This window comes from Mixophyes fleayi, chromosome 3, assembly GCF_038048845.1.
Source record: "Mixophyes fleayi isolate aMixFle1 chromosome 3, aMixFle1.hap1, whole genome shotgun sequence".
NCBI lineage: Eukaryota > Metazoa > Chordata > Amphibia > Anura > Limnodynastidae > Mixophyes > Mixophyes fleayi.
The window spans coordinates 5,737,981-5,751,188 of NC_134404.1; the positions used below are offsets into that span (position 1 = coordinate 5,737,981).

Here is a 13,208-nt window from a genome sequence, read left to right on the forward strand (position 1 = left end):
CAACAATCCTTTGGATCTTCAACCTAACTTTCTCCAAACTGAGTCATGCCAGGAAGATTACACAAGGTTATATAACAGTTTTTCCTTTCATCATGATTGCTTCGAATGTAAACATAGCATTTCATAGCAGTTTTTATACTGTATGTTCACCCATCACAAAACCTTTATTTTATAATAGAAGCATTGATGCAAAATGCTGAGAAATTTTATCATTGAGATAATTACAATTGCATAAAGAGTCAAGCCTGGACTACTGAAATCATGGACACTTTTTATCCTGTATTTCTGGACAGTGTTATTAAATGAAATGTTCTGATTATTTGAAAGATGGGGCTGAATATTCTTCTTTGCTAAGAAAAATTGGTGGATGACATTATGGAATTTCATCTTGAAATTACTTCCAGTTCGAGCTTTTCACTTCAAAAAACACCAGTTGAAACATGCCGAAACCCGGGATCGAATCAGGGACTTTTAGATCTTCAGTCTAACGCTCTCCCAGCTGAGCTATTTCGGCCAGCTTGGAAGATGAATGTATTCACAATTTCGGATTACTATAATGATTTCAAATGAATAAGCTTTAATTAGCTACAGGTACTTTCTCATTCTAAATTTCATTGGAATTTAAGGTGAGTCCATGAAAATCATGAACACCTTAGTATCTGCTGCTGCATTGCAGGTAAGTATTGTTAATTTTAGTTTTATTGTTCAGTGGAAGGCTAGGGCTCATTATTCTTCTCTCCTGTAGTAGAAGAGAGAGAAAGCCCCAGAAATTGAAAGCCAACAATCCTTTGGATCTTCAACCTAACTTTCTCCAAACTGAGTCATGCCAGGAAGATTACACAAGGTTATATAACAGTTTTTTCTTTCATCATGATTGCTTCGAATGTAAACATAGCATTTCATAGCAGTTGTTATACTATATGTTCACCCATCACAAAACCTTTATTTTATAATAGAAGCATTGATGCAAAATGCTGAGAAATTTTATCATTGAGATAATTACAATTGCATAAAGAGTCAAGCCCGGACTACTGAAATCATGGACACTTTTTATCCTGTATTTCTGGACAGTGTTATTAAATGAAATGTTCTGATTATTTGAAAGATGGGGCTGAATATTCTTCTTTGCTAAGAAAAATTATTGGATGACATTATGGAATTTCATCTTGAAATTACTTCCAGTTCGAGCTTTTCACTTAAAAAAACACCTGTTCAAACACGCGATCGAACCAGGAACCTTTAGATCTTCAGTCTAACGCTCTCCCATCTGAGCTATTTCGGCCAGCTTGGAAGATGAATGTATTCACAATTTCGGATTACTATAATGATTTCAAATGAATAAGCTTTAATTAGCTACAGGTACTTTCTCATTCTAAATTTCATTGGAATTTAAGGTGAGTCCATGAAAATCATGAACACCTTGGTATCTGCTGCTGCATTGCAGGTAAGTATTGTTAATTTTAGTTTTATTATTCAGTGGAAGGCTAGGGCTCATTAATCTTCTCTCCTGTAGTAGAAGAGAGAGAAAGCCCCAGAAATTGAAAGCCAACAATCCTTTGGATCTTCAACCTAACTTTCTCCAAACTGAGTCATGCCAGGAAGATTACACAAGGTTATATAACAGTTTTTCCTTTCATCATGATTGCTTCGAATGTAAACATAGCATTTCATAGCAGTTTTTATACTGTATGTTCACCCATCACAAAACCTTTATTTTATAATAGAAGCATTGATGCAAAATGCTGAGAAATTTTATCATTGAGATAATTACAATTGCATAAAGAGTCAAGCCTGGACTACTGAAATCATGGACACTTTTTATCCTGTATTTCTGGACAGTGTTATTAAATGAAATGTTCTGATTATTTGAAAGATGGGGCTGAATATTCTTCTTTGCTAAGAAAAATTGGTGGATGACATTATGGAATTTCATCTTGAAATTACTTCCAGTTCGAGCTTTTCACTTCAAAAAACACCTGTTCAAACATGCCGAAACCCAGGATCGTACCAGGGACCTTTAGATCTTCAGTCTAACACTCTCCCAGCTGAGCTATTTCAGCCAGCTTGGAAAATGAATGCATTTACAATTTCGGATTACTATAATGATTTCAAATGAATAAGCTTTAATTAGCTACAGGTACTTTCTCATTCTAAACTTCATTGGAATTTAAGGTGAGTCCATGAAAATCATGAACACCTTAGTATCTGCTGCTGCATTGCAGGTAAGTATTGTTAATTTTAGTTTTATTGTTCAGTGGAAGGCTAGGGCTCATTAATCTTCTCTCCTGTAGTAGAAGAGAGAGAAAGCCCCAGAAATTGAAAGCCAACAATCCTTTGGAACTTCAACCTAACTTTCTCCAAACTGAGTCATGCCAGGAAGATTACACAAGGTTATATAAGTTTTTCCTTTCATCATGATTGCTTCGAATGTAAACATAGCATTTCATAGCAGTTTTTATACTGTATGTTCACCCATCACAAAACCTTTATTTTATAATAGAAGCATTGATGCAAAATGCTGAGAAATTTTATCATTGAAATAATTACAATTGCATAAAGAGTCAAGCCCGGACTACTGAAATCATGGACACTTTTTATCCGGTATTTCTGGACAGTGTTATTAAATGAAATGTTCTGATTATTTGAAAGATGGGGCTGAATATTCTTCTTTGCTAAGAAAAATTGGTGGATGACATTATGGAATTTCATCTTGAAATTACTTCCAGTTCGAGCTTTTCACTTCAAAAAACACCTGTTCAAACATGCCAAAACCTGTAATCGAACCAGGGACCTTTAGATCTTTAGTCTAACGCTCTCCCAGCTGAGCTATTTCGGCCAGCTTGGAAGATAGATGTGTTCACAATTTCGGATTACTATAATGATTTCAAATGAATAAGCTTTAATTAGCTACAGGTACTTTCTCATTCTAAATTTCATTGGAATTTAAGGTGAGTCCATGAAAATCATGAACACCTTAGTATCTGCTGCTGCATTGCAGGTAAGTATTGTTAATTTTAGTTTAATTGTTCAGTGGAAGGCTAGGGCTCATTAATCTTCTCTCCTGTAGTAGAAGAGAGAGAAAGCCCCAGAAATTGAAAGCCAACAATCCTTTGGATCTTCAACCTAACTTTCTCCAAACTGAGTCATGCCAGGAAGATTACACAAGGTTATATAACAGTTTTTCTTTTCATCATGATTGCTTTGAATGTAAACAAAGCATTTCATAGCAGTTTTTATACTGTATGTTCACTCGTCACAAAACCTTTATTTTATAATAGAAGCATTGATGCAAAATGCTGAGAAATTTTATCATTGAGATAATTACAATTGCATAAAGAGTCAAGCCCGGACTACTGAAATCATGGACACTTTTTATCCTTTATTTCTGGACAGTGTTATTAAATGAAATGTTCTGATTATTTGAAAGATGGGGCTGAATATTCTTCTTTGCTAAGAAAAATTGGTGGATGACATTATGGAATTTCATCTTGAAATTACTTCCAGTTCGAGCTTTTCACTTCAAAAAACACCTGTTCAAACATGTCGAAACCCGGAATCGAACCAGGGACCTTTAGATCTTCAGTCTAACGCTCTCCCAGCTGAGCTATTTCGGCCAGCTTGGAACATGAATGTATTCACAATTTCGGATTACTATAATGATTTCAAATGAATAAGCTTTAATTAGCTACAGGTACTTTCACATTCTAAATTTCATTGGAATTTAAGGTGAGTCCATGAAAATCATGAACACCTTAGTATCTGCTGCTGCATTGCAGGTAAGTATTGTTAATTTTAGTTTTATTGTTCAGTGGAAGGCTAGGGCTCATTGATCTTCTCTTCTGTAGTAGAAGAGAGAGAAAGCCCCAGAAATTGAAAGCCAACAATCCTTTGGATCTTCAACCTAACTTTCTCCAAACTGAGTCATGCCAGGAAGATTACACAAGGTTATATAACAGTTTTTCCTTTCATCATGATTGCTTCGAATGTAAACATAGCATTTCATAGCAGTTTTATACTGTATGTTCACCCATCACAAAACCTTTATTTTATAATAGAAGCATTGATGCAAAATGCTGAGAAATTTTATCATTGAGATAATTACAATTGCATAATGAGTCAAGCCCGGACTACTGAAATCATGGACACTTTTTATCCTGTATTTCTGGACAGTGTTATTAAATGAAATGTTCTGATTATTTCAAAGATGGGGCTGAATATTCTTCTTTGCTAAGAAGAATTGGTGGATGACATTATGGAATTTCATCTTGAAATTACTTCCAGTTCGAGCTTTTCACTTCAAAAAACACCTGTTCAAACAGGCCAAAACCCGGGATCGAACCAGGGACCTTTAGATCTTCAGTCTAACGCTCTCCCAGCTGAGCTATTTCGGCCAGCTTGGAAGATGAATGTATTAACAATTTCGGATTACTATAATGATTTCAAATGAATAAGCTTTAATTAGCTACAGATACTTTCTCATTCTAAATTTCATTGGAAATTAAGGTGAGTCCATGAAAATCCTGAACACCTTAGTATCTGCTGCTGCATTGCAGGTAAGTATTGTTAATTTTAGTTTTATTGTTCAGTGGAAGGCTAGGGCTCATTAATCTTCTCTCCTGTAGTAGAAGAGAGAGAAAGCCCCAAAAATTGAAAGCCACCAATCCTTTGGATCTTCAACCTAACTTTCTCCAAACTGAGTCATGCCAGGAAGATTACACAAGGTTATATAACAGTTTTTCCTTTCATCATGATTGCTTCGAATGTAAACATAGCATTTTATAGCAGTTTTATACTGTATGTTCACCCATCACAAAACCTTTATTTTATAATAGAAGCATTGATGCAAAATGCTGAGAAATTTTATCATTGAGATAATTACAATTGCATAAAGAGTCAAGCCCGGACTACTGAAATCATGGACACTTTTTATCCTGTATTTCTGGACAGTGTTATTAAATGAAATGTTCTGATTATTTGAAAGATGGGGCTGAATATTCTTCTTTGCTAAGAAAAATTGGTGGATGACATTATGGAATTTCATCTTGAAATTACTTCCAGTTTAAACTTTTCACTTAAAAAAACACGTGTTCAAACATGCCGAAACCCAGGATCGAACCAGGGACCTTTAGATCTTCAGTCTACAGCTCTCCCAGCTGAGCTATTTCGGCCAGCTTGGAAAATGAATGTATTCACAATTTCGGATTACTATAATGATTTCAAATGAATAAGCTTTAATTAGCTACAGGTACTTTCACATTCTAAATTTCTTTGGAATTTAAGGTGAGTCCATGAAAATCATGAACACCTTAGTATCTGCTGCTGCATTGCAGGTAAGTATTGTTAAATTTAGTTTTATTATTCAGTGGAAGGCTAGGGCTCAATAAAATTCTCTCCTGTAGTAGAAGAGAGAGAAAGCCCCAGAAATTGAAAGCAAACAATCCTTTGGATCTTCAACCTAACTTTCTCCAAACTGAGTCATGCCAGGAAGATTACACAAGGTTATATAACAGTTTTTCCTTTCATCATGATTGCTTCGAATGTAAACATAGCATTTCATAGCAGTTTTATACTGTATGTTCACCCATCACAAAACCTTTATTTTATAATAGAAGCATTGATGCAAAATGCTGAGAAATTTTATCATTGAGATAATTACAATTGCATAAAGAGTCAAGCCCGGACTACTGAAATCATGGACACTTTTTATCCTGTATTTCTGGACAGTGTTATTAAATGAAATGTTCTGATTATTTGAAAGATGGGGCTGAATATTCTTCTTTGCTAAGAAAAATTGGTGGATGACATTATGGAATTTCATCTTGAAATTACTTCCAGTTTGAGCTTTTCACTTCAAAAAACACCTGTTCAAACATGCCGAAACCCAGGATCGTACCAGGGACCTTTAGATCTTCAGTCTAACACTCTCCCAGCTGAGCTATTTCGGCCAGCTTGGAAGATGAATGTATTCACAATTTCGGATTACTATAATGATTTCAAATGAATAAGCTTTAATTAGCTACAGGTACTTTCTCATTCTAAATTTCATTGGAATTTAAGGTGAGTCCATGAAAATCCTGAACACCTTAGTATCTGCTGCTGCATTGCAGGTAAGTATTGTTAATTTTAGTTTTATTGTTCAGTGGAAGGCTAGGGCTCATTAATCTTCTCTCCTGTAGTAGAAGAGAGAGAAAGCCCCAGAAATTGAAAGCCAACAATCCTTTGGATCTTCAACCTAACTTTCTCCAAACTGAGTCATGCCAGGAAGATTACACAAGGTTATATAACAGTTTTTCCTTTCATCATGATTGCTTCGAATGTAAACATAGCATTTCATAGCAGTTTTATACTGTATGTTCACCCATCACAAAACCTTTATTTTATAATAGAAGCATTGATGCAAAATGCTGAGAATTTTTATCATTGAGATAATTACAATTGCATAAAGAGTCAAGCCCGGACTACTGAAATCATGGACACTTTTTATCCTGTATTTCTGGACAGTGTTATTAAATGAAATGTTCTGATTATTTGAAAGATGGGGCTGAATATTCTTCTTTGCTAAGAAGAATTGGTGGATGACATTATGGAATTTCATCTTGAAATTACTTCCAGTTCGAGCTTTTCACTTCAAAAAACACCTGTTCAAACAGGCCGAAACCCAGGATCGAACCAGGGACCTTTAGATCTTCAGTCTAACGCTCTCCCAGCTGAGCTATTTCGGCCAGCTTGGAAGATGAATGTATTAACAATTTCGGATTACTATAATGATTTCAAATGAATAAGCTTTAATTAGCTACAGGTACTTTCTCATTCTAAATTTCATTGGAAATTAAGGTGAGTCCATGAAAATCCTGAACACCTTAGTATCTGCTGCTGCATTGCAGGTAAGTATTGTTAATTTTAGTTTTATTGTTCAGTGGAAGGCTAGGACTCATTAATCTTCTCTCATGTAGTAGAAGAGAGAGAAAGCCCCAGAAATTGAAAGCCAACAATCCTTTGGATCTTCAACCTAACTTTCTCCAAACTGAGTCATGCCAGGAAGATTACACAAGGTTATATAACAGTTTTTCCTTTCATCATGATTGCTTCGAATGTAAACATAGCATTTCATAGCAGTTTTATACTGTATGTTCACCCATCATAAAACCTTTATTTTATAATAGAAGCATTGATGCAAAATGCTGAGAAATTTTATCATTGAGATAATTACAATTGCATAAAGAGTCAAGCCCGGACTACTGAAATCATGGACACTTTTTATCCTGTATTTCTGGACAGTGTTATTAAATGAAATGTTCTGATTATTTGAAAGATGGGGCTGAATATTCTTCTTTGCTAAGAAAAATTGGTGGATGACATTATGGAATTTCATCTTGAAATTACTTTCAGTTTGAGCTTTTCACTTAAAAAAACACCTGTTCAAACATGCCGAAACCCGGGATCGAACCAGGGACCTTTAGATCTTCAGTCTAACGCTCTCCCAGCTGAGCTATTTCGGCCAGCTTGGAAGATGAATGGATTAACAATTTCGGATTACTATAATGATTTCAAATGAATAAGCTTTAATTAGCTACAGATACTTTCTCATTCTAAATTTCATTGGAAATTAAGGTGAGTCCATGAAAATCCTGAACACCTTAGTATCTGCTGCTGCATTGCAGGTAAGTATTGTTAATTTTAGTTTTATTGTTCAGTGGAAGGCTAGGGCTCATTAATCTTCTCTCCTGTAGTAGAAGAGAGAGAAAGCCCCAGAAATTGAAAGCCAACAATCCTTTGGATCTTCAACCTAACTTTCTCCAAACTGAGTCATGCCAGGAAGATTACACAAGGTTATATAACAGTTTTTCCTTTCATCATGATTGCTTCGAATGTAAACATAGCATTTTATAGCAGTTTTATACTGTATGTTCACCCATCACAAAACCTTTATTTTATAATAGAAGCATTGATGCAAAATGCTGAGAAATTTTATCATTGAGATAATTACAATTGCATAAAGAGTCAAGCCCGGACTACTGAAATCATGGACACTTTTTATCCTGTATTTCTGGACAGTGTTATTAAATGAAATGTTCTGATTATTTGAAAGATGGGGCTGAATATTCTTCTTTGCTAAGAAAAATTGGTGGATGACATTATGGAATTTCATCTTGAAATTACTTCCAGTTTAAACTTTTCACTTAAAAAAACACGTGTTCAAACATGCCGAAACCCAGGATCGAACCAGGGACCTTTAGATCTTCAGTCTAACGCTCTCCCAGCTGAGCTATTTCAGCCATCTTGGAAAATGAATGTATTCACAATTTCGGATTACTATAATGATTTCAAATGAATAAGCTTTAATTAGCTACAGGTACTTTCACATTCTAAATTTCTTTGGAATTTAAGGTGAGTCCATGAAAATCATGAACACCTTAGTATCTGCTGCTGCATTGCAGGTAAGTATTGTTAAATTTAGTTTTATTATTCAGTGGAAGGCTAGGGCTCATTAAAATTCTCTCCTGTAGTAGAAGAGAGAGAAAGCCCCAGAAATTGAAAGCAAACAATCCTTTGGATCTTCAACCTAACTTTCTCCAAACTGAGTCATGCCAGGAAGATTACACAAGGTTATATAACAGTTTTTCCTTTCATCATGATTGCTTCGAATGTAAACATAGCATTTCATAGCAGTTTTATACTGTATGTTCACCCATCACAAAACCTTTATTTTATAATAGAAGCATTGATGCAAAATGCTGAGAAATTTTATCATTGAGATAATTACAATTGCATAAAGAGTCAAGCCCGGACTACTGAAATCATGGACACTTTTTATCCTGTATTTCTGGACAGTGTTATTAAATGAAATGTTCTGATTATTTGAAAGATGGGGCTGAATATTCTTCTTTGCTAAGAAAAATTGGTGGATGACATTATGGAATTTCATCTTGAAATTACTTCCAGTTTGAGCTTTTCACTTAAAAAAACATGTGTTCAAACATGCCGAAACCTGGGATCGAACCAGGGACCTTTAGATCTTCAGTCTAACGCTCTCCCAGCTGAGCTATTTCGGCCAGCTTGGAAAATGAATGTATTCACAATTTCGGATTACTATAATGATTTCAAATGAATAAGCTTTAATTAGCTACAGGTACTTTCACATTCTAAATTTCATTGGAATTTAAGGTGAATCCATGAAAATCATGAACACCTTAGTATCTGCTGCTGCATTGCAGGTAAGTATTGTTAATTTAAGTTTTATTATTCAGTGGAAGGCTAGGGCTCATTAATCTTCTCTCCTGTAGTAGAAGAGAGAGAATGCCCCAGAAATTGAAAGCCAACAATCCTTTGGATCTTCAACCTAACTTTCTCCAAACTGAGTCATGCCAGGAAGATTAAACAAGGTTATATAACAGTTTTTCCTTTCATCATGATTGCTTCGAATGTAAACATAGCATTTCATAGCAGTTTTATACTGTATGTTCACCCATCACAAAACCTTTATTTTATAATAGAAGCATTGATGCAAAATGCTGAGAAATTTTATCATTGAGATAATTACAATTGCATAAAGAGTCAAGCCCGGACTATTGAAATCATGCACACTTTTTATCCTGTATTTCTGGACAGTGTTATTAAATGAAATGTTCTGATTATTTGAAAGATGGGGCTGAATATTCTTCTTTGCTAAGAAAAATTGGTGGATGACATTATGGAATTTCATCTTGAAATTACTTCCAGTTTGAGCTTTTCACTTCAAAAAACACCTGTTCAAACATGCCGAAACCCAGGATCGAACCAGGGACCTTTAGATCTTCAGTCTACCGCTCTCCCAGCTGAGCTATTTCGGCCAGCTTGGAAAATGAATGTATTCACAATTTCGGATTACTATAATGATTTCAAATGAATAAGCTTTAATTAGCTACAGGTACTTTCACATTCTAAATTTCATTGGAATTTAAGGTGAGTCCATGAAAATCATGAACACCTTAGTATCTGCTGCTGCATTGTATCTTAACTCTCTGTGTATTTCATATTTAACCAGGTGGTGACATGGAGTGGGTTTGGCATGGCCTATGATGACACTAATTTCATCATCACGCTCCAGACCACTCAGTGATCAGTGAGGTGGGCAATGTTTGATGATGTGATTTGCATCATCACGGCACGTCCCTGACCACTTGCAGATTTGTAAATGCCAATCCAGCAGGATAGGTAACAATGCAATAAATCCATGTGTGATGTCTGGAGGCCACTTTCCAAGAAGTGGAAAAGGTTCTCATTTCCATTTTAATGAGTTGCAAAGAGCTATGGAAAGTATCCCCAGTAACAGAACTCGTGTCTCTATCACCTGCCTCTGCACTGTACTTCAACAGAGCACAGAAACCATAATTGCCCTACTAGAGGCTCAGCAGCATGCAGGATGATTAACAGGCAGCAGAAATGAAAACAAGTTACAGTTTCTCTGACTATTAAAGATAAACAGCATGAGTCATGCATATTTCTGGGTATTTAATATGTCAGAAATTGACCTCTAAAATGATATGAAAAACTTTCCTTCGAGCCGGAGTTGAACCAGTGACCTAAGGCTTTCTGTACCAATTTCCTCTACAGTCCTCCGCTCTACCAGCTGAGCTATCGAAGGATTGTGCTTTAGATGATTTCTGATGTCATGTGCACTACATCTGACTGAGTGAAAACACAAACAGAATTAAATTATCCATAAAACAGAAAAATTGCTTGTCTAGATAAAGAGATCCACATTTTTATTTCTGGTCTACTTGCTCATCAAAAGTTGTAAAAATTGTCATATTTAATAATTGGTAATACATCATTAAAAGTTTGATTTTTATTTGTTCATTTTGAATTAATTAGCTTCAGAAATAGTTGGGAAAACAGCTTCCTTAGATTTTCCAACTGCAGACGCCTTTACGTCAAGATTAAAAATGCTGGAAAATTTTCAACCTCTTCTGCGTTCTCCAATTTAGCTTGACTTTTTTAATTGATGAAAATTCCAGAAATTGTGGTGACAAATTGTCAAACTTTTGCCCAGTGAGACAAAAATGGATTTCTAGTCAATGGTCCACACTGCCACCACTATTTCTCACAGTACTCTCTGTTTTTACAATGCATCTTCTATGGGTTCAGATCCATGGGATTTCAGAAGTAATATTGTATTTCAGTTCCCATCCGTGGTCTCTTAAACCTGTCCTTTGTATGCTGATTAAGGAAAGCGGAGAAATTCTGGGCACAGAAGCAGACACTATTGGTTTGTAAGCATTTGCGTAGTCTAGTTTCATTCAGAACATCCCTACTGCACCATTAAAAAGTTGTGAACTCTCCCTGGAAACCCATTGATCCACAAGTTCAAGAGTTCTTTTTTTTCACATGAAGGATGTGTTACATATAAAATAGGGTTGTCCCACTCGAAATTTCGAAGATGGATGTTGAAATATGGGGTCAGACCAGTTCTGTCCTAATTTTGGATACAGAAATGTTGGGAGGTATATAAATCCTGTGGATTTGACCACATCCCATTTCCATAACCAAAGCACAGTTTCTCCTGGATTTTGTTGCTGAGATCAACAGAGCATTAAACAAGTGGTACTGTTGCTGCCATTCAAAAAAGCTTCAACTTCCCATACCGGGAGTCGAACCCGGGCTGCCTGGGTGAAAACCAGGAATCCTAACCGCTAGACCATATGGGACTTTTCCGTTGAGTGTTTCAGCATAGCAGCAGAACAAATATATCATGCTTTGCTGTAATGTATCTTAACTCTCTGTGTATTTCATATTTAACCAGGTGGTGACATGGAGTGGGTTTGGCATGGCCTAAGATGACACTAATTTCATCATCACGCTCCAGACCACTCAGTGATCAGTGAGGTGGGCAATGTTTGATGATGTGATTTGCATCATCACGGCACGTCCCTGACCACTTGCAGATTTGTAAATGCCAATCCAGCAGGATAGGTAACAATGCAATAAATCCATGTGTGATGTCTGGAGGCCACTTTCCAAGAAGTGGAAAAGGTTCTCATTTCCATTTTAATGAGTTGCAAAGAGCTATGGAAAATATTCCCAGTAACAGAACTCGTGTCTCTATCACCTGCCTCTGCACTGTACTTCAACAGAGCACAGAAACCATAATTGCCCTACTAGAGGCTCAGCAGCATGCAGGATGATTAACAGGCAGCAGAAATGAAAACAAGTTACAGTTTCTCTGACTAGTAAAGATAAACAGCATGAGTCATGCATATTTCTGGGTATTTAATATGTCAGAAATTGCCCTCTAAAATGATATGAAAAACTTTCCTTCGAGCCGGAGTTGAACCAGCGACCTAAGGATTTCTGTACCAATTTCCTCTACAGTCCTCCGCTCTACCAGCTGAGCTATCGAAGGATTGTGCTTTAGAGGATTTCTGATGTCATGTGCACTACATCTGACTGAGTGAAAACATAAACAGAATTGAATTATCCATAAAACAGAAAAATTGCTTGTCTAGATAAAGAGATCCACATTTTTATTTCTGGTCTACTTGCTCATCAAAAGTTGTAAAAATTGTCATATTTAATAATTGGTAATACATCATTAAAAGTTTGATTTTTATTTGTTCATTTTGAATTAATTAGCTTCAGAAATAGTTGGGAAAACAGCTTCTTTAGATTTTCCAACTGCAGACGCCTTTACGTCAAGATTAAAAATGCTGGAAAATTTTCAACCTCTTCTGCGTTCTCCAATTTAGCTTGACTTTTTTAATTGATGAAAATTCCAGAAATTGTGGTGACAAATTGTCAAACTTTTGCCCAGTGAGACAAAAATGGACTTCTAGTCAATGGTCCACGCTGCCACCACTATTTCTCACAGTACTCTCTGTTTTTACAATGCATCTTCTATGGGTTCAGATCCATGGGATTTCAGAAGTAATATTGTATTTCAGTTCCCATCCGTGGTCTCTTAAACCTGTCCTTTGTATGCTGATTAAGGAAAGCGGAGAAATTCTGGGCACAGAAGCAGACATTATTGGTTTGTAAGCATTTGCGTAGTCTAGTTTCATTCAGAACATCCCTACTGCACCATTAAAAAGTTGTGAACTCTCCCTGGAAACCCATTGATCCACAAGTTCAAGAGTCCTTTTTTTTCACATGAAGGATGTGTTACATATAAAATAGGGTTGTCCCACTCGAAATTTGGAAGAAGGATGTTGAAATATGGGGTCAGACCAGTT

General features: G+C 35.9%; 6 non-coding genes across 6 annotated transcripts; all 6 read right to left on the reverse strand.

Annotated features, from left to right (window-relative positions):
• Positions 1-2,763: 2,763 nt before the first annotated feature.
• On the reverse strand, positions 2,764-2,836 carry TRNAF-AAA (transfer RNA phenylalanine (anticodon AAA)). The gene has a single exon. It is a non-coding gene; the product is annotated as a tRNA-Phe (tRNA).
• Positions 2,837-3,541: 705 nt separating this feature from the next.
• Positions 3,542-3,614, reverse strand: TRNAF-GAA (transfer RNA phenylalanine (anticodon GAA)). Its single transcript has one exon. It is a non-coding gene; the product is annotated as a tRNA-Phe (tRNA).
• Positions 3,615-7,426: 3,812 nt separating this feature from the next.
• TRNAF-GAA (transfer RNA phenylalanine (anticodon GAA)) lies at positions 7,427-7,499 on the reverse strand. The gene has a single exon. It is a non-coding gene; the product is annotated as a tRNA-Phe (tRNA).
• Positions 7,500-8,980: 1,481 nt separating this feature from the next.
• TRNAF-GAA (transfer RNA phenylalanine (anticodon GAA)) lies at positions 8,981-9,053 on the reverse strand. Its single transcript has one exon. It is a non-coding gene; the product is annotated as a tRNA-Phe (tRNA).
• Positions 9,054-11,615: 2,562 nt separating this feature from the next.
• On the reverse strand, positions 11,616-11,687 carry TRNAE-UUC (transfer RNA glutamic acid (anticodon UUC)). The gene has a single exon. It is a non-coding gene; the product is annotated as a tRNA-Glu (tRNA).
• A 605-nt stretch (positions 11,688-12,292) lies between these two features.
• Positions 12,293-12,382, reverse strand: TRNAY-GUA (transfer RNA tyrosine (anticodon GUA)). The gene is given in 2 exon segments: positions 12,293-12,328; positions 12,346-12,382. It is a non-coding gene; the product is annotated as a tRNA-Tyr (tRNA).
• Positions 12,383-13,208: the final 826 nt, after the last annotated feature.